Here is a 27,831-nt window from a genome sequence, read left to right as displayed (position 1 = left end):
TCAATGACCAAGCCATTTTAGTGATACTGCACTGCGTCGCTTTAACTGACAATTGCGCAGTCGTGCGATGTTGTACCCAAACACAATTTGGGGAGTCCTTTTTTCCCCACAAATAGAGCTTTCTTTTGGTGGTATTTGATCACCTCTGTGGTTTTTATTTTTTGCCCTATGGAAAAAAAAAAAAAAAAAAGGGGAGGTTTCCCTCAGCTGCCTGCCTTAATTTGGGGAGTTTTAAATGCTTTTGCTGCAGCACCCCTGAGGACTCTGAGGCACCCTGGTTAAAGAATACTGCTCTAAAGTCACAAATTTTATTCCTTTCTTTGTACAAGTCCTGCTTTTGGTAAAATCAGAAATCCAGGTTTCCTGACAGCTTAAATAGTTGTTTGGGCCAGCTTGGCTAATTTCTTTCATGGCGGAACAGTCTGGCCGCTGGGGCTGCTGTAATACACTGTAGTAACTTGTGCTACATAGCTCTGCTGTCTTCCAGCAAGAGTATCAAGGCTGACAAAACTGACCCTAAATTACTATTTTATATCCACAGAAAAGTGGCTTTGGAGAATAACCCCATTAAGACCTGGAGACAGAATGGCAGGGAGCCCTGGAAAGCAAGGGACAGATCAAAGAAAAAAAAAAGTGCTGTGGGTAGAGCTGGGAGCCTGCATTGATTGACTGTAAATTGGGATATTTAACTGCAATGGCAGCCATAGATTTAAGAGAAGGCTTTCAGGAACAGAGTGGCCCGTCTGTGGCGAGAGCTGTGCAGCCCACCCAGGGAATGACCCTTTGTTGTACATGCTTCCATACAGCTTGTTGGGACAGTGTTCATGAGATCTCCATCAGGAGACCATCCATGCAGCATTGGTGTGGTGAAAGCCTTTTGGCCATCCTTATATGAAGGGCCGCCTTCAGGGGGGTACAGGCAGTACACCTGTAAGGGGCCTGGATGGTAACCCCCTTTTTTTTTGTAAGGGGTCTGGAGGTCCCCAGAGTACCCCAGGGTCCCGGATGGCAACCCCCCTTTTTTTTTTATAAAAAAAATATTTTTTTTATATATTTTTTTCATTATATATATATATATATATATATATATATATATATTTTATTATTAAGGGGACCGGAGGTCCCCAGGGCCCCGGATGGCAACTCCCCCTTTTTTTATAAAAAAAAATAAATAAATTTTTTTTATATATATATCTTTTTTTTATATATATATATGTATTTTTCTATTAAAGGGCCCAGAGGTCCCCAGGGCCCCGGATGGCAACCCCCCCTTTTTTTTATATATATATTTTTCTTTTTTATTAAAGTTTTTTTTTATTATTATTATTATTATTATTATTATTAAAGGGCCCAGAGGTCCCCAGGGCCCCGGATGGCAACCCCCCTTTTTTTTTATAAAAAAAAAATAGGATTTTTGTACTCACCGTAAAATCCATTTCTCTGAGTTCATGGACGGACAAAGCAGCCTTTGACCTTAGGGTTATATCCGCTTCCTTCAGGAGAGTTAGGCAGAAAAAAAGCACTGTAAGTGTTAACACCACTTTCCTCAGTGCAGCTCCTCCCAGGGGGCGTGGTTCCCCGGGTATAACCCACACCCTGCCTCAGCAGCCCCAGTTCGTAACAAGCAGTACAAACAAAAGAGGGGTGGGTGCTGTGTCCGTCCATGAACTCAGAGAAATAGATTTTACGGTGAGTACAAAAATCCTATTTTCTCTTCTGTTCATGGACGGACACAGCAACCTTTGACCTTAGGGACGTCCCCAAGCAGTGTCAAAAATTAGAGGGGTGGGAAAACAACAAAGCAAACCAAGCCTACACCCCAAACAAAACCGGAGTTACTCAACGGAGGAACTCCAACATTAAACTGCTGCCTGTGACACCTTGCTGCCGAAGGAGGCATCCGAAGATGCACTCACATCCACCTTGTAAAACTTTGAAAAAGTGTGGACCGACAACCAGGTCGCTGCCTTACACACCTGTAACCCAGAGGCTTGATGCCGGAAAGCCCAAGATGCACCGATCGCCCTGGTCGAATGCGCCGTAACCTGAAAGGGAGGCGCCCGCCCCTTTAGGGCATAGGCCTGAAGCACAACCTGTCTGGGCCACATGCCGGACCCCCTGCACAAACATGCGCACCAAGGAGTGCGCAGCCAAGGGTCTCTGAAAGTAAACAGCCAGAGCTGAAATCTGACTCTTAACCGTACCTAAGGCGAGAGCCTGGTCCACTCCTCGCTGTAAAAACAGCAGAATCCGGGACACCACGTATGTACGGGGGTGCCATCTCATCTCCTCACACAGAGATGTAGGCCCTCCACGTACGATAGTAAATCCTTCGTGAAGTAGATTTCCGTGCACGCAGCATGGTAGAAACCACCGAGCCCGATAGGCACCGGTCCTTCAACACCTGGCTCTCAACAGCCATGCCGTTAAAGCCAGCGACTGTAAAGCAGGGTGGAAGATTGGACCCTGCGACAGAAGATCTTCTCTCAGGGGTAGACGCCAAGGGGCATCTGCCACCAGACACACCAGGTCCGCGTACCAGGAGCGACGCGGCCAATCTGGTGCTATCAGGATTGTTGGAATCCCTTCGGCTTCCACTCTGCGCAGCAGGCGAGGAAGAAGCTTCAGAGGAGGGAAGGCGTAAATTAGGCGATAGTGACCCCAAGGCGCCTCCAGCGCGTCTGACGCGTCCGCCCACGGGTCCTTTGACCTGGCCACGAACCATGGCACCTTCCGATTGAGACGGGACGCTAGAAGGTCAACGTCTCGACTGCCCCACTTCCGGCACAGACTCTGAAACACCTCAGGGTGAAGTGACCACTCTCCTTGGTCTAGTGTTTGGCGACTTAGGAAGTCGGCTTGCCAATTCTGTACTCCCTGGAATGTACACGGCCGACAGAGCCGGAACAGACCTTTCAGCCCACCGAAGGATGTGCGCGACCTCCCTCGCTGCAGCTGAACTCCGTGTGCCCCCCTGATGATTGATGTACGCCACAGTCGTGGCGTTGTCGGACTGGATCCTGACCGGTCGGCCCTGCAGATCCTGGGACCACCTGGCAAGGCACAGCTTGATTGCTCGGAGCTCCAGTATATTGATTGGAAGGCGGGACTCCTCCTGAGTCCACCGTCCCTGGGCAGACTGGGTGCCCCAAACGCCCCCCAAACTGGAGAGGCTGGCATCCGTCGTGACCACTGTCCAGTGGCACGGCAGAAACGACTTCCCGGTCCGAAGCACAGGAGACGTCAGCCACCAAACCAGGGAGGACTTGACCTGTTGACTCAACTGAATCTGGTAATCCAGAGAAGACGGGAGCTTGTCCCAACGTTGCAGAATTTCCTTCTGTAGCTCCCTGGTGTGGAATTGGGCATACAGAACCACCTCGAAAGAGGCCACCATCAGACCCAGAACCCTCATGCAGAATCAAAGAGATGACCACTTCTGGGTCGACAACTGCTGCACTGCAGATTGCAGCGTCTGAAGTTTCTCTGTTGGGAGAAAAACTCTCGCCTCCGCGGAATCCAGGACTAGTCCCAGGTATTCCAGTTTCTGAGACGGAACCAACACTGACTTCTGGTTATTCAGAAGCCAGCCGAACTCTTGGAGAGTCTGACACGCGATAGACACGTCCTCTTCTAATTCTGAGCCTGAAAAAGCTCGCAGGAGAAGGTCGTCCAGATATCCCACAATAGCGATCCCCCGCTGTCTCAGCAGGGCCAGTATCGGGGCAAGCACCTTGGTGAAAACCCGTGGTGCCGATGCCAAGCCGAACGGGAGGGCCACAAATTGAAAATGGTCCTCCCCGACCGCAAAGCGCAGAAACCTCTGGTGCTTTGTGCATATGGGAACATGTAGGTACGCGTCCATGATGTCCAAGGACGCCAGAAAGTCCCCCTGATGGAGTACTGCTATTACTGAGCGAATCGACTACATCCTGAATTTTTGCACCTTGACAAAACAATTGAGGGCCTTGAGGTCCAGGATTGGACGGACCCCTTCCTTCTTGGGGACTACAAACAGATTAGAGTAAAACCCCTGAAACCGTTCCATCGAGGGAACTGGCTCAACCACTCCCCTGTCCAGTAGGTCCTAGACAGCCCCTGCCAGAGCCTTCCGGCGATCCAGAGCAAGCTGGAGGTTGGAAGGAAAAAATCTGTTTGGCGGACAAGCGAGAAACTATCTTGTACCCTGAGGAAACTACTTCGCAAACCCAACGGTCGGAAAGAAGAGACCTCCACCGAGCCGCGAATTCGCGAAGCCGGCCCCACACCCGAGACACGGGCGGGGGCAGACCTTCATGCGGAAGCAGGCTTGTCCGCAGGCTTGTTGGGCTTGAGGTACCAGGTGCGCTTCTGCCCCGCAGCGGGGGCCTTAGCACCTTGCAAACTTTTTCCAGCCGCACTGGGCGCACAAAAAAAACGTTTGGGAGTAGTAACGGAGGGCCCTTGCTTACGACGAGGCTCCTTGCCCTTCCCAGACTGTGGGAGCAACTGGCTCTTACCACCCGTGGCATCCTTAATGATGTCATCCAGGGACGCCATAAAAAGCTGTTCACCCTTAAAGGGTAAATCCACCAAGGCCTTCTTTGAGGACTGGTCCGCAGCATTTCAGCCACACAAGGTGGCGCAGTACCACCGCATAGGCGGAGGACCTGGAAAGCAAGGGAAGCGTATCCAGGACCGACTCACAGACGAACTTCAGACCCTGAACCAATTGTTCGGCCAGGTCCTTACAGGTCTCGGAAGCATCCTGTGCCTCCAGCTCCTGCAGCAAAAGCTTTGCCCATTTGGTCAGCGTCTGCGACACCAAAGTCCCGGCCAAAACCGGTCTCACAGCCGAACCCACTACTGTGAACATGGAGCGGGCCACAGCCTCCACCCTTTTATCTGCGGGGTCCTTAAAGGCAGGAGCCCCTTCCACAGGCAATGTGGTGGCTTTGCTCAATCTGGACACGGGAGGGTCCACTGACGGAGGAGAGACCCATTTCTTCAAAAAATCCTCCTCAAAGGGATAACGGGTCGTATTTTGGAACGGCAAAAACTTTTTGCGGCGTATCCCATTCCTTCTACAATTTTTCCAAATAAGGAACACAAGGAACACCTTTGTGGTGTGCGGCGGTTTGCGGAACCCAAAAGGGACTGGCACATCCGCCAGATCCTCAAGTTTCTGAGTATCACGCACCGCAGAAATAAGAGCCCCAACAAATTCTTTATCAGCAACTGACCCTGAAGCAGAGTCATCCTCACTGTCCGCGTGGGTTAAGCCCGCATTCTCTGACATGACAGAACCAGAGCCAGACGCAATAGCAGGGCCTGATTCTGAGACATCCCCAGAAGTAGGCTCAGGGAGGGGGCGCTTTTTACCCCCCTTCTGGCCACTAGCCGCTTCAAACCTGGCGAGAGAAACGCCTCCAGAACAGCCAACATTGCCTCAACAGATGTGGCAGGGGTAAGGGCATCAAGGGTTAACTCAGGCATGTTTGGGGCAGAAGTACCAGGTTCAGGCTCCATAATGCCCCACCGCTGTGTCACCCTGTACTGCAAGGCAGAACCACCCACCGGTCACCTCCTGGCTGCTAAAAACAGAAGTAGAGGCCCCAGGAAACTCACCACCCCACCCGGTGCAGCGTGAGCTGGAAAAAACTTGGTGTGCTTTGAAGCTGGCTGCGCTGCGTCTGTCACCTCAGGGAGATTCGCAGTCTTTTTGCAGCGCTAAAACAGCCACACGAGGCCAAGAGAAATCCAAGATGGCCGCCGTTTGAGGAAAAACACCAGCGGGCTACAAGAAAATGGCCGGCGAGCTATGTAAACCGCGACCACCGCAAAATGGCGGCCGTTGTCAGTGACGCAGCACATTGCGCAGCACACAGTAACACCTGCACAGTAAAAAACACAGCCCCACGCATACACACGGACCCCGGGGGGCAATAAAGAGACCCCAGGAGGCCCCCCCTCACAGCCTCTACCCAGTATGGGGAAGGAGGGGGAGGAAAAGGGGAGAGAGGAAAGCAGGGCGTACCCTCAGTCGAACTCCCCAGGGAAAACACCAGCCACACCACCTTGCCAGGGCAAGGGGGCCACTACTTACCCGTCCTGCGACCACCAGCTGGAGGTATCCCAGACAGAACCAATGTTCACTAACGGCATGGCTGTCGGCCAGACATACTGTGACAAGGCCATAGAGACCGGTCATATGTATGGAGTTCCCCGACCGCCCCTGGAGCAATTGGGCCTGTCACCCAGTCGGCAGTTGATAGAAGAAGAATCTCAGGATTAAAAAAAAAAATTCAAACTCCCCCCCCCGCTTCTCAATTTTCTTAATTAGTGGCGGCACCCCCGCACTTCGCAAGTTGCGCCCCCCCCCCGCTTCTCATTTTCAGGCGCCAGCACCCCCCCTGGTTCTCTGCTCCAAGGGGCCCTTGCCTCAAGCTGTGTAAGGGGCCCCATAATTCCTGATGGAGGCCCTGCTTATATGTATTGAATTTGCTGACTGGTCAAAGAAGCGGTGCGTGTGTCCTCCCACTGACCGCAAACAGCAGATAATTTTTGTTTTCTCCTACTAACCAGTGATGCTGGGCATTTTTTCTCCCACTGACCATCAACAACAGGGATTTCTTTTCTTTCTCCCACTGACCAACAGCAGGGCATTATTTTTCCTTTCGATGACCAGCAATGTAAAAGGCACTATAACAATCTTAAAGTGAAACTAAAGGGTTAATATCTTTCCAATGGCCCCTTGACTGCATCAGCATCCTCTGTGTGCCAGTCTTCGACCATCTTCATTGTCCACGGCGGGATGATGTCACTTCTGAATATGCGCAGGAGCCACTCATCCCAACACACAGGGCTCGGCCCTGGCATTGTAAGCTGAGCTATACATGTAGAACTTAGTTTACAGAGCCTGAGATGACAGAGAGCCGGCAGGTAAGGGCATTTTATTGCACAGGTGACTGCATGACTATTCTACAATAAAAGCCTGCCTGCTTGCTGTTTGTCATAGACAAATTTTTACTTCGCTTTAACCACTGCAATTTTTAAGCTGTGCTGTGTGTTACATATTCTCAACTAAAGTAGTTGTTGTTTCAACAGCTGTTGGTTACCAACTATGCGGATGTACTACAAGGACTATAGCAAATGTGTAGTGTATACTGTGTGTAAACCATGCCTGATTTTCAGCCTTTTTGGTGCCAATATTTAGGCTGTCCCGCTCTATGAAAGTGTAAAATTGGGAGGCATGTTAGTGCAGTTACTGGCTGGGGGATTATTATTGCAGAATCTCAATTTTAACTCCACAATTAACTTACTAAATATTTCTGTTATTGATTGAGAATGAAAGGTAGACACTTTGTTTTATATATCTGGCACTCCTAATTTCTTACAAGTATTTTTTCAGCACACTATGATCAAACAGTTGCCAACCCCTGGTTAAAAACCTTTGTGAGGTGTTTATTGCTGTTTCTGTATAAAAATAAATCAGACAGGGGTTCTAACCAGTCCCTGCTCCATCCAAACCTAAAATGAAGTTTTAGATAAAGACACACTTTAAAGTGAATCCTTTCTATTTCCCAGGTATGTAGCATTAGCAGTACCCACACAATCTGCTCCACAAGTTCTTCTGGACTTCACCTTTTCCCAAAATATTTAGCCTAAGCAGACTAAATATATGCAACTAACACTGAGAACCAAGCCCCCAAAGATCACTGATCGCTCGGTTGTCAGAGCTCTGTGAGCAGATAGCTGCTGCCCGCTCTCTACTCTGCCACACACTCTGTGGGTGCCAGTCCAGGCATGTGGGCAGATCCCGACTTTATTGTTGTGATCTTGCCCAAGCCTGGACCAGCTCTGACTTCAGCCCGCTGTCTGCTGAAAATGGGTCACAGGAGTGCAGAACAAACTGCACTCCTATGATCCACAGAAGTAGTATAACCAAATGAGCTTTGGCTGTACTTTCTTTAATGTTTGACAGCGATTCTGTGAACAGTTTAGAGCTTAGGTCAAGGATTGGTTTAGAACGGTGGTACATAAGCCAAACTTGCCATGCCTTTGAGGGTAGTTAGGTGTAAGGTTGAAGGGTCCAGACAAATAAAATGAGTGGAGGGGCCACAGGACAGGGGGGACGGTGTAGCCTTGCACATTTCCAAAATATCTGCCTCAAAGTTCCCAATTATAAGGCTCTTGTGCCATTTAGTACTATGATTTTTAAAGTTTAATACTTTTATTTACAGTGCAAACAAACCTGGTTGCAATAATATGGTGGATGATTCTTTGTCTCGGTTTTAGTGGGATAAGTTTCAGTTACTGGTACCAGCTGTAGAGCAACAAGGGATTCCCTGTCTGCTATGGATATTGTCTTGCAACCACTGCAGGCTTTTTTTTTTACCATTCCAGCCACCTGGAAAGCCTACTTTCAGGTATGGAAAGATTAGGTCTATGTACACAAACTGGGTGGGGACCTGTCTTAGGCATGGCAACTCGTTTTGCAATATTGTCCAGTGTAGAGGGGTATTCTGTGGCAGGTTTTCATTATCGTCCCTAAGGCCCCTTTCACACGGGGCGGATCAGTAATGATCCGCCCCGTGAACCTCCACTTGCTCAGCGGGGATCGCTCCATTGATCCCCGCTGAGCCGGCGGATGACAGGGCCTGTCTTTTCTCCACTCTCCCCTATGGTGGGATCGGATGAACACGGACCGTCTGTCCGTGTTCACCCGATCCGCCAGACGGATGGAAAAGTAGGTTTTTCCTTGGTTCAGGTAAAAGGATTGATGTGCATTGTGGTAATGTGTGGCAGGCTTCATCTGAATTACCCTAGTCATGCGTATTAAACTTATCTGTATATGTGAGAGTGCTCTTACAAGCTAAGAAATCATAGTGCTTTTTTTTTTCTTTGCAATGTAAAATGGACCTAGCATCAGATATATATTTTCATGTCATGTGCATGCATGCTAAGCAAGCAGGTATAGATTACCTCTCACAGAGATTGCAGCACTCCCCCCTAACAATGCCTTCATCTGTTTTTTCTCTCTAGAAGGATGGCCTCATGTTGGTTCAAGCAACATCAAGTTGACCTGGACTGAAATGCTGGCTTAGAAATAACAACCCTGATTACATCATCATAGCTTAGACAATGTTGCTCAACTAGAGTGCAAGGATTGCTTTTTAAAGCAAACCCCCTCCCCCCCCCCCAAGTGTTAAATGCTCATTTATGCTTAGGATACTTTAGCTTACATCCTCACACACAAAGCAGGGCCATTGGTCATGCATTGTACTTGCTGACAGAGAGCTGGCGACGGCAGGAAATAGTTGGATAGCAGTGTGAAGGTAGCTCGCTGAAGAGAGGTATAAGGTAATTAAAGTCCTTGTTATTGGTACCCTAGGCAAACAATAAATGAGCATTCATTTGGTTTGGATTTGTTCACAATAATCGATCTAAATTGTAGGGATATGGTGCTTGTTTTTTTTTGTAGCCCTCCTGCCTGAATTTTGTGTTTTTCTTGCCACTGGCTTCGTTCCTAGAGGAGTTATCTATTCATTAGGGTAAGCATTATTTGTCTTTACACCTATTTTTTATATTACGTTGTGTGTTCTAATTTCTTTCACCTCACTTTTTTAGGGGGTTCTTTGGAGTCCTTTACCCCACTGCACACATTCACTGATCAACCATAACATAACCACTGACAGGTAGAAATAATTATTTGATATAGAAGCTGTGCTAACCCCTTTTTAATAAAAGTGAAACAATCAAGTGAAAAATTAAGTAAAGATTTTGGATCAGAGTCTACAACTTTATATATTCCCTCACTCAGATTAACCTGACCAACCCCCCGAAACATGTACTCTTAGGTTAAGATAGAGGAATTGAATCGGCCAAAATCACAATAGCAAAGAATTGGAAGTCAGCGGCATTACCATTTGACCAAATTAAAGACAAACTTTCTTGGCTTATACTAAATGAAAGACTGACGGCAATTGTACAAGACAAAATTAAGCCATTTAACAAAATATGGGACCCAAGGATCAGTTACTTGACGAATGACCCCCGGACCCTCACTGATTAGAGGGTTCCCTGCGGGCATTGCACAGAGCGTGGGCGAGGAGTCCTCCCTCTCCCCACCCCTCTCTCCTTTCTCCTCTTCCCCCCTCCTGTCCCTTTTTCACTCAGACTCTGGTGTTACTGGGCCCCGCCATTCCGCGGTGTGGAGAGGCGGGATATCACCGAATTTCTGCTGGGGTGACCTGCTTCTCCTGGCGTGGGGGATGTGCCCTTGAGCCCTTACTATATAATTGTTATAGGGATACAGTATATGGTGAGAAGCTCAATGTGAATTACCCATACTATAACAGGTTGAGAGAATTTATAAATGAGTTGTAAACTGAGAATAAGACGACAATGCTGAGAATCTCATCTCAGGAGGCGGATTTTACATGTTGGTACTGTATGCTACTTTGTCTATGAAAACTGTACACTGTTAAAGTCAATGCCATAGTCCTTACTTTGAATTATGAAAACATTTTTGAATTAAAAAATGAAGTAAAATACAAATGTAATATAGATATTACAAATAAAGTGCAACCAGTGCAAAAAAAGTGCATATAAATATTGATAAAGTGCAAAAAAAGTCTAAAAGTCCCAATAGTGGCTGTGCTGCTGTTTCTTACCCTATGAAAATGCTTTCAAAAAGTTCTCCGTGCATCCACAAATACTCCACTCTAATTCACCATCTGTGCACCCACCCGCCAATATGAACCCCCCAAGTACATACCAAGGTAGGTCAACCAAGAGGTCTATAGTAGTGCCCATGCCTCGGCAAGTGGTCATAATGTTATGGCCGATCAGTGTATATGCAGGGTATTTTTTTTTTTTATATATTGGCACATGGGGTAGGTGAATAAACACTTTTTGCTAGAACTTTGGTTTAGGCATTTGTCGCACATATATATCTCTGAAGTTTGATTGGTGAGTGGATATTAGATTACTTTTTAAAGGTGTGATGTCGCCCTTTTTCCTTATCTACATGAACTTCTGATTGCGATGATTGTTTGCAGACTTTTTTTTATATTATTATACACACATATCTTGGCACAGACACAGTCCTCAGAATGCCGTCATCCCCAAGGATTTACAGTTAGGGAAAGAGCCAGTAGCCCAATGTGATAGGAGCATCCAGTTGTTTGCGTTGTTGCTACGGTTAAAATAGGAAGAGGAATCTTGTGAATATGACTAAGTACCCCTGGAGATTGAGACCTATGTGGCTGGTGGAGAGAGTAGCATAGAAATCTGCTAACTTCTTAGTAAATTAACTCTGAGGTATTAAGGACCCTGCCAGATTTACTGTGAATAGCACTTATGGCCGGAGAGGCCTGTTGGGGTTATTAGTCCGCAAACAGTTAAGAGTGGCATCCAGGCCTCCTGAGCAGAATTAGTGGGGTTGAACAATGTAAGCAAGTTCATATTGCCAAACCTGATCCCCCATGTGAGAAAGTAGCTCTTTTACTGCTTGCGTCTCAGCTATAAATACCTCCCTAAGGAACACTTTAAACACGTTTTTGGAAACCAGCAGTATTTTGATGTGACTTGTAAAGTTACTGAAAGTTTCACTTCTAATTTTTTTATTATGATTTTAATTTAACAAAAAATAAAGGCTAAAAGAAAACAAGTAATTAAACCACTGAAGCCTCTCACAAGAGAAACATGGAGACTGACATTGCAGCCCGACTATGATACTCTCTTGCTTTAGGCTGCATTCACACCTGAGCGTATCGTTTTGCGGTGGAGAGTCGCACGCTTTTACCGCCATTTTTGTAACGATTGTGTACAAAGTGAAAAGCAGATATAATCTACCTAAAAAAGAAGCTCATGTAGTTTTTTGAGCCTTGAGCGTTTTGCTTCAGGCACAGAACGCTCACATGTGAACAAGGGCCATTTAAAAAAAAATTTGAACTTTTGAGATGAGCGTTTTACAAGCTGAAAATGCTCAGGTGTGAATGCAGCCTTAGGGCCCATTCATGAATATGCGCTGTGGTAGTGCACGCATTATCTCAACATACCGAATACTGTATGTGCATCATGGTGCCATTTTTTTACAGTGACACCCCATTGCACTAAGGGAAAACAGCCGTTACAAAAAATTATGCACGTCTGTCTTTGTTTATCTTCAAATGTTCGAATTGGAGTGCTGGGGATTGCAAGCATTTTTTTAGCCTGGGGATATGCTTTAGCCTCTTACCGACCACGTAATGCAGCTGTGTGGTGGCAAAGAGGATGGGCTTTAACCCCCCACACACTACATGTATCCATAGTGGCCGAGATTTCTGTGCCGAGTGCATGCTTATAGCACAGTGACTGAGTTGTAACAGACTGCTCCCTCCTGGTCTCAGGATATGATTGGGAACCAGCTGAATGGGCTCCCCATCATGTGACCACTGACAATCACAGTGATCATGTGATCGGGCAGTTCTTCCTGCCATCACGACTTAAAAACCCAGTAAAAGGGGCCCCTGGTACCACACAAGAGGGTGATAAAATACAGCTAGTTTCTACCAGACCAGTAACCTATGGAGATACACCTGGCCTATTGATCATAGGAAAAGCGTACTTGTCCGATTCTCCCAGAACACTCCCTATTGTTCCTTGTTTGCTCAATCATAAATTTTATTGTATGGATTTTACCACTGCCATCATATGCTTGTGGTAGCCTAAAACTTTGGGATCACTTTATTTTTTAAAAGCTTAGGTGAAAGGATGTGGTGAAGTTGAACACAAAGGCAATGGCAGGGTGTGCACATGTTGATCTTCCATCGGCAATTGCTGGGCGACTGGTTTTAAAGTTGATGCCGAGGATTTCTTTATTTTCACAGCAGATAACTGTGGATCTTTCACAGTGAGGATGAGTTGTGACAGCTGTCTAAGGGGAGAGCAGGTCAGAGCCACAGGGACACGAGGTGTATTTTTACTGGAAATACAAGCTCAGATTGCTTGCATCTTGTATTGCTAATCTGAGGGGGAAAAGTCAAGTCATATTAAATAGCAGAATATTGTTTTAGAAGACAATGTCTTAAGATCAAAAAATGTCTTCAGTTTATATTAACAAAGTTAATTATGGAAAGTTACAAGCAAATAGGTGGGGACAATTTAACAAATGACTCTTAAAGCTCAACTTTAAAACGTTTTCCCTTCCAGTGGAGCTGTGCCCACACTGCATGAGTCAACTGCTCATTTTCAGAGTCAAGTCAGAGGAGAAAGCTGTATACTCACCAAATCCTCTGCTCCCCCTGGAACTCAGCCCTTGCCTGATCCTAATGTCCTCACGTAAAGAGCAGGTCTATGGGCTTAATGGTGTCAGGAACAGTCCACCAAAAAGACTGCGTTGGGGGGGGACAGAAACCGGTCTTGTGTGGGGAGGATCAGGCAAGTATATCTCTGTTCTCCAATCCCCTACCTATACAAAATTGAGCAGTGTTGACCCGTGCAGTGCAGTCACAGCCCCACTGCATGGAAAAACTATTTGTCTGAAGTTGGGCTTTAAACAAAGTTCCTCCATCATCCCTCTGCATCAGGGGTCTCCAAACTTCAGTATGAGAGCCACATCCATATTTTACAAACATCAGTTGGCCAAAAAATAAAATAAATTGTTTTATAAATTAATAACATTTAGATAAATGAATAGGCTTTACTTGCAGCTCTTTTTGTAATTAGCATGACATGATTGAGAATAATGTAGAAAGAATTACAGTAAAACAAAAAATAAATTTTAAATCAACTTGATCACATCAAACCCCCCCCCCCCCCCCCTTACATGCGAGTCCCTATCAGATTTCCCTCTTGCATCAGACTTTACCTTACTTCACACACTTACAATATGTCAGGAAGACCTGCGAACCCACGAGCCTGGCTGTAGCCGCAGGCACAGGTGGCAGCTCCTTTCCTCCTGTGAATTCTGAGGCAAGTACTTAATTGGTTGTTAGGATGCAGGCAGTCCTTGCAACCAATGACGGTATAATGATAGCACAGCCGGGGAGGACCTGCCATGAATACCATGGGTTGTGGATGTTGGAGAGAAACGGAAACCACAGGCTGACCTAAAGACCTGTGCGAGAGGTCACTGACGCTATCTGCAGGTACAAATTCTTGCAGTGGGCCAAATATGGCCCACAGATGTGGTTTGGAAATCCTGCTCTAAATAAATGTAAGCTTGTTCTCAGTCTATTCATTGCTATATTTCTTGTAGTGCTGGTGCTTTCACAGTTTAAAGCAGGGTACAGTGAAATAGTGTGTAACTTCCAAATATCTTTGTAAATGTATGCAAAGGAGAACTTGGTTGGGATTTAAAAGTGAAGAAATCCGATTTTAACCAAGTACCCTTTGCTGGCTAGTGCTGGGCTCCTGCCATAAACTTCTGACACCTAAATGAGCACCTCAGTTGCTGGATAAAAGTTGATTGAACCGGTGCTTTGTTTTATTGATATTGTTCTCAGGTTAGGTCCTGGCAGTTGCCTAGCCTGTCCTCAGTCTACCTCTGGGTGTTGAAATGTTTGGGGCGGAGAATACCTAGTATAGTATACCAAGAAACAGATTTGTGAATCATAACCAGCATTACCAGAAAACCTGCTGTTGTGAATCGCTTTGTTTGGTGTCCTGCTGAATTTCACTCAACTATAATATACTGTCAGAAATAGTTTTAATTACGCTTGGGCTCTGCCAAAAGCAAGAAGAAACTTGTGTACCAGCTCAGTCTACTACTATGTGTGCTCAAGGAACAAACCACACCCATTCATTTAAAATAATGCACCATAAAAATTGATAATAAATATTCTGGGAATTTTCAATGTGCCTAAATGATGTCAAAATTCAGAAAAGGCAAACTTCTGTGTATTTTAAAGAAAAAGGTTGACATTTGTAGTCCTCTTTCTCCACCCTGTTATTGACATTAGAGCTTCAGCTAATACTACTGTATTTCAATTTCAGTGCTGGATAGGAGTAGAAAAAGAATTTGAACAATGACAATCAGAGAAATTCCCTATTACGATCAGGACAGGAAGGGATGCAAGATCGCATTAGAGGGGACAAAGACTGCAATTTTTCACTTAATCCTGAAAGGATTAGAATCAGTAGTGGTCAATTTTGTTTATATGGAGGCCTAAGGTACTGTCTCTGAAATGACCAAAAGACACAGTAAGTAGCATGTTGTAATCAGAGAATGTAATGCTACAGAAAGTTGTGAAAGACTGTAGACAATTTGCTAAAAGGAGATGGTCGCAGACTGCAGCCATTTTACAGGAGATGGTCACAGACTGTAGACATGCACAAAAAGTAATTTGAAAATGGCGCAAAAGTGACCTATATGCTAAAACACTACGCCATAATTAATGGCAGCTTCAAATGGAAACTTATGAAGCAAAAGTGCATCAGCAACCAGAGCAGACCAAATCATCAAAGATTAATGCAACTCCATTAGAACACAGTTTCTGCCTGCAGCTCCTCTGATTGTGGGACATCCCCAGCTAGTTGCAAGATAAACATGCATTAGAGAGCGCCACCTAATTGTAGCATAAACACATATATTATAAGTGAACAGACAAATGAACAAAATGATACAGGCATGTAGTCTCCCAGTGTTCAGGTCCTGCTTTCAGTGTGGCGGAAGCTGCTTCCAGGGGCCGAATGACGATGACAGTGTGGGAAGCTCTGGCGTTAACATCACGCACAGTGGATGGAAAGGGGACAATGCGTTTCAAAGCCGCTGGGTTCTGTTTCAAGCCCCTCAAGTGGCTTAAGAAGCCAGCTGCTTTGAAACTCGATGCCACATTTCCTCTTTCTTATCCGTTCATGGACGGACACAGCAGCCTTTGACCTTAGGGTATTATATCCTTACCTTAAAGTGGTTGTAAAGGAATTTTTTTTTTTTTTCATAATAAGCATCCTTTACCTACAGACATTCTTCTTTTCACTTCCTCATTGTTCGTTTTTGCTCAGAAGTTGCTCTATTTCTTCTCTGTTCTGTTCACTTCCTGCTTGTCTGATTGTTACTCAGAGAGGCTTTACTGTGGTGGTCAGTGTTGTGCTCGCCCCCTCCTGGGAACTACTCTGTGCGGCAGGACGCTCTCTACATGTCAGAGACTTCAAGGAGGTGTGAATTACTGGGTGTGCCGCAATGCATACTGGGAAATGTAGTTCTTACATGAACGAGCGCCGCAAACCAGGAAGTGAATGAGAGAACAGAAACTAGAACGCCAGAGGCGATATAGATGAAGGAATTTAATAGGTATTTACTCGTTTTTTTTACAGAATCATTACACTATTCTGTCTGTCTACCTTGCAGACATTCATTTTAGCCCCACATTTTTTTTCCTTTAACCGCTTAAGCCCCGGACCATTTTGCAGCTAAATGCCCAGGCCAGGTTTTGCGATTCGGGACTGCGTCGCTTTAACAGACAATTGCGCGGTCGTGCGACGTGGCTCCCAAACAAAATTGGCGTCCTTTTTTCCCCCACAAATAGAGCTTTCTTTTGGTGGTATTTGATCACCTCTGCGGTTTTTATTTTTTGCGCTATAAACAAAAATAGAGCAACAATTTTGAAAAAAATTCAATATTTTTTACTTTTTGCTATAATAAAAATCCCCCAAAAACATATATAACATTTTTTTTTTCCTCAGTTTAGGCCGATACGTATTCTTCTACCTATTTTTGGTAAAAAAAATCGCAATAAGCGTTTATCGATTGGTTTGCGCAAGATTTATAGTGTTTACAAAATAGGGGATAGTTTTATTGCATTTTTATTATTATTTTTTTTTTTACTACTATTGGCGGCGATCAGTGATTTTTTTCGTGACTGCGACATTATGGCGGACACTTCGGACAATTTTGACACATTTTTGGGACCATTGTCATTTTCACAGCAAAAAATGCATTTAAATTGCATTGTTTGTTGTGAAAATGACAGTTGCAGTTTGGGAGTTAAACACAGGGGGCGCTGTAGGAGTTAAGGATCACTGTGTGTGTGTTTACAACTGTAGGGGGGTGTGGCTGTAGGAATGACATCATCGATCGTGTCTTCCCTATAAAGGGAATGACGCGATCGATGCGCCGCCACAGTGAAGCACGGGGAAGCCGTGTGTACATACGGCTCTCCCCGTTCTTGAGCTCCGGGGAGCGATCGCCACGGAGCGGCTATAAACGAATAGTCGCGCCGTCGTCCCGGGTCGCTCCCCGAGGGAACCCGACCGCCGCACGCAGCGGAGGGGGTCCCGATCGGACCCCCCACCCGCTAGAAGGCAAGGGCGTATATATACGCCCTTCTGCCTGTCCGTGCCATTGTGCGGATGTATATAGGCGTGCGGCGGTCGTTAAGTGGTTAAAGTCAAAATTAAACTTCTAATCCGTGTGGGGTTTTTAGGCAGTAATTCCTGTTTTTCAAAGTGCAGACAGTGGGGGGATTACAACAAGTATACACTTTCTATTTTGCAGCAACATTTTTAATTAGAAGTTTTATTGAAAGCTAAACTCTAGGTATGGTTTTTATTACACAATTATGTTGACATATCTTATACCTGAGTGATTTCTGTAGAAGCTGCACGTCACTGTAGTAGTTGGCACTACGATAATTGGGGCATCCATAGTGACCAGTGTGACTTTCTGGGTCCAGTTTATGACAGCAATTATGCACACACACTCGGCACTGCTGTCATTCACAGAACTCCTTGAATTTTTGTTTTGTTTTTTAATACAAAAGCATTCTGTGAATGCCAAGTGAGCAACCCACTGTAGTTACTATGCGGAAGGAAAGCTACTCAGCACAGGACCTGGAAGATTGTGCTGTAGCTGCCTACATCAATTTTCATCTTCCACAGCTCAGGAATGAGATATGCATAGTAACACTTGTCCAAGCTGGACCAATGCAGCTATGCAATACAATTTTTACCTAAGGTTCACCTTTAAATTACTTTTTGGTCTCTCCATATACTGAGCCTGAGCTTTGGCCATGCATGGCAAAGCAACAGGTTCTTTTTAAAATGTATCTATTGTCAAACTTTTTTTTTTTGGACAGAGAAAGGGAGAATTAGAATGCCTGTCAAGTTTTTACTTTGTGTTCCTGCTACGCAGACTCGCCGTCATATGTCCTGGTGACCACTGTCTCTGGTACAGAAAGTAATGGCAAATCTAAATTCTTTCTAGAAAAAGAGGCAAGGTTAAATCTTACAATAGGTCATCTGCCTTAGTCACCAGAAGTAGTAGTGAGGGTAAATCTTCTAATGGAATACCTGTTCCTGTGACAGCTAAGAGGCAAATTTACTTCACAGAGATTTCCTCGAACTTCATTTCACCAATGGGACATCGAAAAAAACTTCAACGATTTCAATTCTGCCCCAATCACTCTATCCAAAACGAAAATAAAAAGTTTTGCCTCAACACTACCCTTAATGCTATGAGTAAGACTGTAATAGCCGACAAATGTCAGCATTGATACTGTGTATATGATGTAATAAAGGCTAATATCAAGGAATTATTGAGTTGTCAGCCTAATTTCTGCTTTGAACATTACCTTTAATGCCTGCCCCATCAGCAACATATACTAACCCTCCCTTGACTCTCCAGCAGCTCTATTCAGACAACAGAAGAAAATAAAAATACCAGACACTTACATTTTTGGGGAACATGTGACTTATTCCCCTTCCACCCATGTGACTGTGCTGGTGAGTGGTTCTTTACATCAAGCTGATCTTTATTTACGTGTATATCTAAAAGAACATTACAAAAATATTTCCTTTAGTCACATAAGAAAGGCACAAGGAACAGTAAGAGTTAACAGGAACATTTATTAATATTAACGGATAATACAAAACAACTCGGATCTCTTCTATAAGAAGAAAAATAACAGACATTGAATTACACACCAACTGGCTGTACACTTTATGACAGTATTATCATTCCACCACAGAAACACCCAGCTGGTTACAATGTCAATTAAGAAGGACTCCGCATTACATAATTATCTGTTACTTTATTCACAGAGGTTAGATTGCAACTGTATTCCCTCTTTTCATCTCCCAGTGCAACATAGGGGAGTAAAAAAAAAAAAAAAAAAAAAAAAAGAATCTGATTGGTTGCTATGAGTAACAAGACACTGTATGGTCACGGTACACCAGACATATTTTAAAATGTGCTGCAGTATTGCAAGGTGAAAAGGAGATCATTTCTAACAGCCATGTCAAGTCAGAGAGACACTGGACCAGTAAACCTGTCACAACTCCGAGCAATCAAAACTGAGCATATGATAGAAAAGAAAAAAAAACACAAAAAACAGGTCTCAGGGAAACTTAAGTGTCAAAAAGATCAGTAAATCCAGAGGGGCAGCTAAAACGATATTCAAGATTTACCTTTTCCTGAAAAAAAATTTGCTTGACTATCACCTTCCACCCCATGTGAAGGGCAGACTCCTTGACCAATAAGGAGGCTCAGGGGCCAGACCCAGGTCAACCCATACAAGAAGAGTCAAGATCTACACATATCTGTCTATATATCCAGGTCCACCGTTTTGTCAGTTTATACTGACGGGATCCTCTCCTATTTTTATCAAATGCTCAGTTTAGATTTCTTAGGTTTGTGACCGGTGTCAGTTATGGTGACTTAAGCAAATCTAGCAAGAACAAAAATAAAATACCTAGTCTAGTCTTTAAATCAGCCATATATAACCAAAAACAACTTCGTGTGCATCCTGGATCTTACAATGCTTAGGAACAGTCCAGCATATAGATCAATAGGATCAATGAAAATTGTCCTTTGTTCAGCAGAGCTGGAACCATCAGATGGGTTAAAATGTAGCAGCTTGAAAGTGTAACTCCAGTTTAAAAACACATATGATGCCCAGAACAGTAGAACAAAAACAAAACAAAAAAAGCAGCGCTGCAACCTAGGGCTGTCCCCTGTAGTCATTCCATTCCACTACTTGATGTCACCAGGTTTGATAATGCTAGCCAATTCTGTAATGGTCCAGCCCCCTGCAATCTGGGCTCACAGTACTCCTGGACCAAGCAGTGAATATATATTGTTTTGTGAGCACTGCTGTCGCTGGAGAAGAAAAAGGACCAGTGATATCATCGGACCAGCCAGAAGACTGCAAGAAATTGTACCAGCAATAGGAATACTGCACACCAAAATACAAAATAATATTATTCCTTTATTAAAATAGCGAGTAGAGAGACATTTTATATGGACATATTTCATGCTAGGCATAGGACTTTCTTAAAGAAAAGTGAAGAAAAATGCTGTGCCTAACCTGAAAAATGCTGGAAAATAACCTTTTTCCTGCTGGCTGTTTTATTAACAGAAGATTATTCTATCAGTGTGCGATATTACTTTTCCTGGTAAAATCAATGACTTCGGTGGAGACGAGCCAAACCGGCACCGGAGATGTGAGCATGGAGCCTGATTTCACCTGGAGCGGCATATGAAATACACTTAAGAAGCATGCATAAAGCAATCATTTAAAAAATGGGAGGGGGGAGTTGGTGTCAGGGGATGGGTGGAAACTTTCAGCTTTAAAGTGATACTCTGTTTTTTGTTATACTTACCTGCTCTGTGTAGCGATTTTGCACAGAGTAGCCCAGATCCTGCTCTTTTCAGGTTACCATTCGGTGCCCCTGTCCCCTCCCTCCTGTTGAGTGCCCCCAAAGCAAGCAGTTTGCTATTGGGGCACCTGAGCTGAGCCGCAGTGTCGGGTGTCCATTCAGACATGGAGCGGCAGCCCAGCCCTGCCCCCTCTCTCTCCTCATTGGCTCACTGAATTTGATTGACAGCAGCGGGAGCCGCCAATGGCGCTTCGCTGCTGTCTCAGCCAGTCAGAAGGTAGCGTCCCGGACAGCCGAGTCTCTCGTGCAACATCACTGGATCGACAGGGGGCTCAGGTAAGTTTTAATGGAGCTGCTGCACACAGGTTTATTATTTTTAATGCATAACAAAACCTTCAGCCTTTACAACCACTTTAAGTTCAGCAAATTTTCAACTCTAATAAATAGGTTAAAAATAGGTTAAAAATAAAATAAAAGGAAGCACAGCCCATGGGAGCCCACCCCCAAACATGGGCTGCTCAATATGTCATAATTAAATCCAAATTTGTCACTCTGGCACACACCATGTAATTCCTTATGTTTTGGGGTAAGGCTCACTGTTGATTGCTTTGATACGAGAGGAGGGTGGAGTGGCCTGGTATCGTTACAAACTTTGAAAATGGAACCTGCAAACTACCGGTAAGAACGCTGGAAGTGGGCACTGAAAAAGATGTGCTGGCCTGAGCGAATACTGATGTAAACTTTAAAAAGGGGCTACCGTTTGACAGCAATACCCTTACTTTGTTTGTGGAATCATTAAAGTGCTTGCAAAGAAAGTAATGGGAAGCTGATGGAACCAAAAGCAATATATTTTCATTTGTGATTATAACTGTTGACAAATTTGAGAATACGGCTGAACTATGGGCTGCAGGAATATATATTTACATTTAACTGTAAAATGGAAATGAAAAAAAAAAAAACTATCAGAAACAAATGTAATATAAAACAAAGCATCTTCCTCTGCTATGGATAAAAACAGACAGGACAGTGTATTTAGACCCCTTTCACACTGAGATTTTCAAGAACTTTTCACACTGGGGCGGTGCACTGGCGGGGCAGGTGAAAAAACTTGGAGAGCTAAAAAAAAAAAAGTGTCTGAAAAGAACCCCTCTCCATTGAAATGAATCGCCTGAAAAGCTCTTCAAAAGCTCCTCAAAAGTGCCGCAAAACCGCTCGCCGTTTTAGAGGCAGTTTTCAAGCGTCTTAGTGTGAAAGGGGTCTATGTGCATCAGAAACAAAAAAAAAAAAAAAAATCACATGGCTCATCATATGAAGTACGAAAATGTCTGTGTAAAGGTCCATACACATAAGAAAATCGGAAGTAAAATTTCATCCGATGAACGATCTGCCGATTTTCGGATCGTTAGTATGGTGCTTTCGACAGCCAATTACGATTTTTTGTATGACAAAAGCTGGATGTGCAGGCTATAAAATGTTATCGTACGTGAACACAACGTCCGTTTTTCGTTTAACAAGTATGGTTTTCGTCTGAAAAAAATAGTAAGAGCAAGACTACGCATGCTCAGAAACGAAAGAATACATACAAAACTATTCAACACATTACGTCACTTCAGTTACGTCAGTTGAATTCTGTCATACGAGAATTTTTGTATGGTGAGTAACCTCTTCACTTTCGACACAAGACTAGCATGCAACAAAAAATGGACGAACGCTTGTCTGAAAATCTGATCTTGTGTATTTAGTCATCCAACTACCTTAAGGATAAATGCAAAACGAAAAAGAAAAATCAAAAAAATTTCTACTGGAAACGCAGATCATTCTGATTTCAGACTTTTTATTTGTAAACTATGTAATGCTCTGTAAACGTATTACAGATGTATTGTGTGCCTTTGTCGTACAACAGGGGTGAAAAAAAATCCTAATTAAATAAGTAAACAAATAAGCTTATAGAAGAGTATTAATAATAAGCCATCAGTAACAAGACTGCAGTACCAATATGTATGCTGAACAGGTAAAAAATATGACAAAGTGCTTTGATTAGGCTACAGCCAGTCTATTCTACACACAAAGTTGTTTGCAGGAAAAGGCCTCAATCAGGAGTGTCCAAAAGTAGTAAGGGTGTTGCCCCATAATGACCAATCTGATTCCATTAGACTGCTGGAGATGGAAAAATGAAAGCTTACTGGTGGCACAGGCAGTTGATATTTCAAAGCCTGATCTATGACAGAAGGTGAATTCTTATTAACACAGCCCACCTAATGAAAACGTTTCACAATCCAATGCCACAAGAGCCACGTAAAATCCATAAAGGAGAAGTTTACTTTGCAGGTAAAAAAAAATGTGCATGTACAATTTTTTTTGCAGGAGCCTGGAAAGCATTGCACCTATGATCGGCAGATCGCTAATGCCATGCAGGACTCAGACACTACAGACTGTCAGTGTAAGCTGTCTGCCCATCATTGCACAATGACAGGGAGTATCAATGAACTACCACAGCACTTAACAGCGCCCTGGTAGTTCATTGACGGCCGCAGAGGCTTTTAGTACTTGTAGTTTTCACATGACTACGTACATGAATAATGTGAAGATTCCCAGCTCGCTATCTCAACATGGGATCGGGGGGGGACATGTTACGAAAAGATTTGGCTTCATGAAAGTCAGACTACAGCTTCTACAGAAGAAACAGGATCTATGAATGGAGGGACAGAGCTATGAATTATCTGCTATCCCACATTCTTACATCATGTTCCATTCATAGATGTTGTCGTCTCGACTTCTATGAATGGGATTGGTTGGAAAGGGCAGGCACAGTCAGATTCTCTTGATGAGGGCCTGAGACAGGCCCTTAGTTGTATTAAAGGGGTTGTAAACCCTTGTGTTTTTTCCACTTTAAAGGGGTTGTAAAGGTTTGTTTTTTTATTTTCTAAATAGGTTCCTTTAAGCTAGTGCATTGTTGGTTCACTTACCTTTTCCTTCGATTTCCCTTCTAAATGTTTTTTTCTTTGTCTAAATATTTCACTTCCTGTTCCCCATCATCCGAGCCGTTCTGGCTGGGGGTTAATCAACCAGAACAGCTTACTGAGGAGGAAGTGAGAAATTCAGACAAAGAAAACCACGAAAAACATTTTTTAGAAGGGAAATTGAAGGAAAAGGTAAGTGAACCAACAACTCACTAGCTTAAAAGGATTATTTAGAAAATAAAAACAAACCTTTACAACCCCTTTAATGCATCCCATGCATTAAAGTGAAAAAAGTTCTGTCACTGACCGGCCCCCCAGCCCCCCTGTTTTACTCACCTGAGCCCTGTATTTCCCATGCTGGAGATGTGCTCTTCCCCTCTGCCCGTTGTCTCGACTCTTGATTAAATAGATTGATAGCAGTGTAGCCATTGGCTCCTGCTGCTGTCAATCAAATCCAATGAAGCAGGCGCCGGTGGGCAGGACAGAGTCGACATTCTGCGTCTATGGACGCAAATGCTGGACTCTGGAGCACGTTCGCAAGGTAACCCCCCGGGGGAGCTCTTCTCCTAGAGGGTTATACGATGCAGGGTGGAGCTACCATTGGACCCCAGAAGTCAAGGATCGGGGGCCACTCTGTGCAAAACAAACTGCAAAGTGGAGGAAAGTATAACACGTTTTTAAAAAAATTAATAAATATGAAGCCCTACAATCACTTCAAGCCCCGCTGCACCAGGAGATTATGTCGGTGGGGTTGGGCAGGACAGAGAAAGATTTCCATCAAAACAATGGAAAGTTTTGTACCATGTGCGCTGAATTTTCTGTTTGTGATTTTGGCTACAGTTAAGCCTAGTACACACAATGAGAAAATCAGATATAAAATATCGATTTCGGAGTGGTCGTACGATAGTCTTATTAGTACACCGCTTTCGAGAGCCGATCACGACAGTTCACACGAAAATATCCAAAAAGGGACTAGCGTGAAATTTACAAAAACATTTTTATAAAAAAAATGGATGATCATTCGCCCAATATTCTTAACGTGTGTACTAGGCTTTAATGTTTACCATAATTAACTCTGTTTATACTGTGCCAACAGATATCATCAGTTGTAAACTAAAATGGAACACTATTCTTACAAAGATTTAAAGGTCTAGAACCTGGGCTTTGTGCACTGTATGTTAAAGCGGGAGTTCACCCATTTATTACATTTTTCCCCTTTTCCCCTTAGATTCCTGCTCGTTCGGTCTAGGGGAATCGGCTATTTGTATTAAAATATGATCCGTACTTACCCGTTTTCGAGATGCATCTTCTTCCGTCGCTTCCGGGTATGGGTCTTCGGGAGCGGGCGTTCCTTCTTGATTGACAGTCTTCCGAGAGGCTTCCGACGGTCGCATCCATCGCGTCACTCGTAGCCGAAAGAGGCCGAACGTCGGTGCGGCTCTATACTGCGCCTGCGCACCGACGTTCGGCTTCTTTCGGAAAATCGTGACGCGATGGATGCGACCGTCGGAAGCCTCTCGGAAGACTGTCAATCAAGAAGGAACGCCCATTCCCGCAGCACATACCCGGAAGCGACGGAGAGGATGCATCTCGTAAACGGTAAGTACGGATCATATTTTAAAACAATTAGCCGATTCCCCTAGACAAAACGAGCATCCATCTAAGGGGAAAAAGTGCTCTCTGAGGGTGAACCTCCGCTTTAATGATGGGAAACTCAGCATATCCCCTTGTCACTAGGGACAGAATGAGTTACCTCTCATTTCAAATTATTCAGAGCAACTTGCAGTCTGCCCAAGGCCTGCTTCAAACACGCACGTAAAAATAATAGAAATATTGTTAAAAAAACATTTTTGGGGTATGCCGTGTTAATGGGAACATACTGTATAAGAGTAAGGGTTTCTCAAATCTTACTGCAAATGTGGAAATAAAGAAATATCTATACATCTTGCTTTTCCTCCACTCCTCCATCAGCCAATTCTGTAGTCCTTATGTAAGCTACTGTAAATGGTCAAATGATCTATTCAAAAAATAAAATGTCAGCTTTAGGTGAATCACTTGCTGGCTTCTTATATGCCTCAGATAATTGGCTTTATAATACTTTAGTAGTTTGGCAGAAGTGAGAATTCTGGTGAGGACATCTCCCCAATGGCAATAAAAGAAGAACAATGTGTAATTCAGCTCACCAGCAACCACACAAGGGGATGTCTGTGGAGAACAAGTTAATGTTACATTAGTTTGGAGACTCCCAAAGCTCATTGGATTCAAATTATAAAGCACATAATACCTGCTACTAGCAGTATATACCAGACACTTTAACGGTTTTTCTATATTGTACCACCAGAAAATGTCATGTTTTTTAAAGTGAACCTGTGCCCTGCTTGAGTTGAGAAAATCAACAGGTTCACTTTATTGCTGGCCATACTTGCAGCTGTACCTAAATTACTTTCTCTTTAATTTGTTGCAGCCAGAAGCAAGAGAGAGGAAGCCCTGTGTAAAGTCCAGATTATGACTTGGAACAGACATGGGGCTAAACATGCTCCCCTGCCCTCATGTGACAGTGATCCGATTGCCAAGCACCAGCACTGTCATGTCAAAAGGAGGAGAGTAAAACTGGCCATACACTAGTAAATTGTCACAAACATTTGTCTGATAATTCTCAGTACATTCAACAGCATGATGAATGTCAATTGAAAGTACTTCAAAATTTAATTCACTTTTAACTTTCCATTTTGGAACGAATAGGCTTTAATGCACGAAAGCCACATACAGGAAGTCCCCGGGTTACAAGCAAGATAGGTTCTGTAGGTTTGTTCCCAAGTTGAAATAGATAAGCTGTTTAAATCCAGCCAAAAAATTATTTGTACATTTTTTGTGGCTAGCATAGGGAAGGGTTAACATGCCTGTAACGTTTGTTTTGCAGTCTGTGCATGTTCACAAGATTTCAGCTCACTTTCTGTTCTTAGGACAATTTTTGGGGAAAAATTTGGGTTGGTTTGGAAACAAGGATTGGCAATAAAGCTTCTGTAGAGACCTTTTCCCCATTATAACTCTTAGGGCCCTTTCACACGTAAGGACCGTATGCCCGCATTTTCATCCGTCCGTTGCGGATGAAAACGGGACATACATGGGTCCCTGTGATTACGGGTGTCAGCGGATGACCATCCGCTGACACCCGCAATTGTCCGCCTCCGCAATGATCCGCATTTGCGGACGGAAGAAAATCCTATTTTTCTTCCGTCTGCCGGATCGGATGAACACGGACATACGGTCCGTGTTCATCCGATCCCCCACAGGGGAGAGTGGAGGAAAGACAGGGCGGTCCCTGCACAGTGTGCGGGGACCGCCCTGTCAGCTGCCAGCTCAGCGGGGATTTTACGGAGGATCCCCGCTGAGCTTTTGCGGACACACGGAGGCGGATCATTACTGATCCGCCTCCGTGTGAAAGGGCCCTTACAGGAATGACTCCCTTCCTAGCGGTAGATTTCCTCTGACTTTATGTTGTCTCCCTTCGTTTGTAAGTACGAGTCACATGTAAGTTGGATGTTTGAATCTCAGGGACTGCCTGTACACTGCTAAAAATGTGTTCATTTGGGACAAATTTTACATCCTGTAACTTAATTCTTCCATCACTGCGATCAGAAATGAACATTGGATTTCACCCCAATATTGATTTTAAAATCAAATGAAAGTTCTTAAAACAAATCATTTCAAATTAAATTCTACCCATGTATAGCCAGTTTAAATTCCCAGTTTAGTTAATTTTTTTTTATTTTACTGATGGGGACAAAGTGAGAATATACTGCTGGGCTGCCATTATGGTTAACCTTTTTTACTCTGCAATGGTAAGGTATTAAGCCCAAAGCATATTTCTCACAGGCATTGAAACCGATATGCACCTTTGGCCAGTGTTCTATCTACCTTTGAAATGCTTTACAAGTGGAGCAAGGCTCATCAAGGGGAACAATGACTGCGAGTAGACCTGTAGTGCAGGTGTTGGTCTCATTTTGAAAGCAATGCTTGAAGTAGAACACAGCATGAAGCAATGCAAACACTTCCCTGAGGGCTGCTGTGCACTGAGCAAAGATAATCGCCAATATTTAGAGGATTCCACTGTTTCTAAACATATTCAATGGCAGCCTTTCCCATGGAATTGAAGCAATGCGCCTTCAACAGGGAAGGAATAATACTGGCTACACCTGAAGGATGTTGCTCATGACAAAGTGGCCCCAAATCAGCTTCCTTATGATGTCCATTCAACAATACTCAAATTTTTTTCTATTATCTAGTACCCTTGGTTTTGTATATCCGT

The 27,831-nt window shown here is 44.1% G+C and overlaps 1 protein-coding gene across 1 annotated transcript in view; it reads right to left on the bottom strand.

The window, feature by feature from the left end:
* ZBTB34 (zinc finger and BTB domain containing 34) overlaps positions 1–27,831 on the bottom strand; it is a 101,836-nt gene that overhangs the window by 52,885 nt on the left and 21,120 nt on the right. The window contains exon 2 of the mRNA XM_040324215.1: positions 18,637–18,732. The gene's annotated coding sequence lies outside the window, so the exon portion shown is untranslated. The remainder of the gene's footprint in view (positions 1–18,636; positions 18,733–27,831) is intronic.

Source organism: Rana temporaria, chromosome 9, assembly GCF_905171775.1.
Source record: "Rana temporaria chromosome 9, aRanTem1.1, whole genome shotgun sequence".
NCBI classification, from domain to species: domain Eukaryota; kingdom Metazoa; phylum Chordata; class Amphibia; order Anura; family Ranidae; genus Rana; species Rana temporaria.
This window is presented reverse-complemented; position numbering and strand designations above follow the sequence as displayed.